Here is a 2,734-nt window from a genome sequence, read left to right on the forward strand (position 1 = left end):
TGTAAAAGGTAGGAAAAAAGCTTATTTATTTGATTACTCAAAGACTTTTCTAGTGCTAAACTAGCTCCCATATCTAAATGAGTTTCCTACCTTTTCTCATAGCCTAACTTCTATGGAGGGGAAAAAAATTCCACAGCTTCAAGCAACATGGTACTTTCAAATTTGGTAATGATTTGCTTGGAAGTTTTGTATGTAATGTTCTATTTTTTATTTAATACTTTTTTCTTTTGTCAGCATCTGGGTTGTTTTTCTAGATAAGTCCCAGATCTCACAATGAAGTTCACAGAAACATTCTTTTCCTAAATAGGGCCAGATTCTACAAATGCTCCGAGATTGATCCAAAGCCCATTGAAATCTCCTGATCACTTCAGTGAGCTTTGGGTCAAGCTTCTACTGCTTACTTCCAAGAATATTTATGTTGAGTTATAACAAATACACAAGAGGGCAGAGGGCCTTTTCTGGACACAAGCATTCCATTGACTTGAAAGGAACAGCTCAGGTTCTGTCTACTGCAAATTCCATATAGCACTGAGGGCATTGGCATATAATAAATACTAAGTAATATAACTGCTAAAGATGGTCTTGCAATTAAGTCATGGGGCTGAATCTAAGGAAATTTCAATTCAGTTTTCTGCTTTACCACACCTTCCTTAAACAAACAATTTAATCATTCATTTTTAAAAATTCCAATCAAACAATGCTCATCAGGGTGCCCTTGGCATACATCTAAAAATACATGCTACAAAGAATTACAAACAAAAATCAATCTCAAAAGCAGCACTTCTCCTCTCACCCCCAACCTCCCATTATACTAATCATTGGTAGGTTGGCCTCATTATTAAAAGTCCCCCTTCATAGCATGTTCCTCCAACCAAAAATCCGGCCATCCATTCTTTAGCCTCCTCCAGTGTTCACTGGAACACATGGGCATTGTAGCCTTCCTAGAAGGTAAACAGGTTTGGGCTGTTTCAGACCAAAGGTGGGAGAGCATTCCAAAGGGATGGATAGTTAAAATGGGTATATTTCCCTCTCTAAAGGAATTGAGAGGCTTTGTGGGACAAGACAGTTCTTGTTACGTTTATTTTACATGGAATACATAGAAACTTATTTGTGGTTGGAGATCAGAATGTTCCCTCTAGCTTTTAATGAAATCTATTGGCCACAGGCCCAAAATGAAGTATAAACTGGAGAATCCCTACCACCAAATCTTGTAGTGCAATGACTTATCTCTTTTATTTACATAAATGTGAAGTTAAATCAGCTTTTCCTCATTGATTTGAAAATATACACAAGGGATAGTTAAGAGTAAGGAATTTACAGCAGTATTAATAGTCCTCTGCCAAAAGTGGAATAGGAAAGAATGCAATAATATATACAACTGTATTATGTTTGAAGGAACCATAGAGAGCTATCACTAGCTTGTAGCTGTGTGATTTTTGGTGAAGTGAAACTAGTTTGTTGGGCACATCTAATCACTTAATGTGCAGAAAATAATAAATTAAAAAAAGATTGTATTAGTTATGTCTAAGTAAATAGAAACATAGAGATTAACATTAGAAATGGGAAAGAGCTGTTAAATAACCTAACCCATCTCCCTGCCAAATCAGGATTATTGATATCTCTTGTACTTTTACAATTAATTGCTTTGTCCAGTCTAAGCCCTGGTCTACACTAGGACTTTAGGTCGAATTTAGCAGCATTAAATCGATTTAAACCTGCACCCGTCCACACAATGAAGCCCTTTATTTCGACTTAAAGGGCTCTTAAAATCGATTTCCTTACTCCACCCCTGACAAGTGGATTAGCGCTTAAATCGATGTTGCCGGCTCGAATTTGGGGTACTGTGGACACAATTTGATGGTATTGGCCTCCGGGAGCTATCCCAGAGTGCTCCATTCTGACCGCTCTGGACAGCACTCTCAACTCAGATGCACTGGCCAGGTAGACAGGAAAAGAACCGCGAACTTTTGAATCTCATTTCCTGTTTGGCCAGCGTGGCAAGCTGCAGGTGACCATGCAGAGCTCATCAGCACAGGTGCCCATGATGGAGTCCCAGAATCGCAAAAGAGCTCCAGCATGGACCGAACGGGAGGTACGGGATCTGATCGTTGTTTGGGGAGAGGAATCCGTGCTATCAGAACTCCATTCCAGTTTTCGAAATGCCAAAACCTTTGTGAAAATCTCCCAGGGCATGAAGGACAGAGGCCATAACAGGGACCCGAAGCAGTGCCGCGTGAAACTGAAGGAGCTGAGGCAAGCCTACCAGAAAACCAGAGAGGCGAACAGCCGCTCTGGGTCAGAGCCCCAAACATGCCGCTTCTATGATGAGCTGCATGCCATTTTAGGGGGTTCAGCCACCACTACCCCAGCCGTGTTGTTTGACTCCTTCAATGGAGATGGAGGCAATACAGAAGTAGGTTTTGGGGACGAAGAAGATGATGATGAGGAGGAGGTTGTAGATAGCTCACAGCAAGCAAGCGGAGAAACCGGTTTTCCCGACAGCCAGGAACTGTTTCTCACCCTAGACCTGGAGCCAGTACCCCCCGAACCCACCCAAGGCTGCCTCCTGGACCCAGCAGGCGGAGAAGGGACCTCTGGTGAGTGTACCTTTTAAAATGCTATACATGGTTTAAAAGCAAGCATGTGAAAGGATTACTTTGCCCTGGCATTTGCGGTTCTCCTAGATGTAGTCCTAAAGCCTTTGCAAAAGTTTTCTGGGGAGGGCAGCCTTATT

Source organism: Lepidochelys kempii, chromosome 1, assembly GCF_965140285.1.
Source record: "Lepidochelys kempii isolate rLepKem1 chromosome 1, rLepKem1.hap1, whole genome shotgun sequence".
In the NCBI taxonomy this organism is placed as follows: Eukaryota; Metazoa; Chordata; order Testudines; family Cheloniidae; genus Lepidochelys; species Lepidochelys kempii.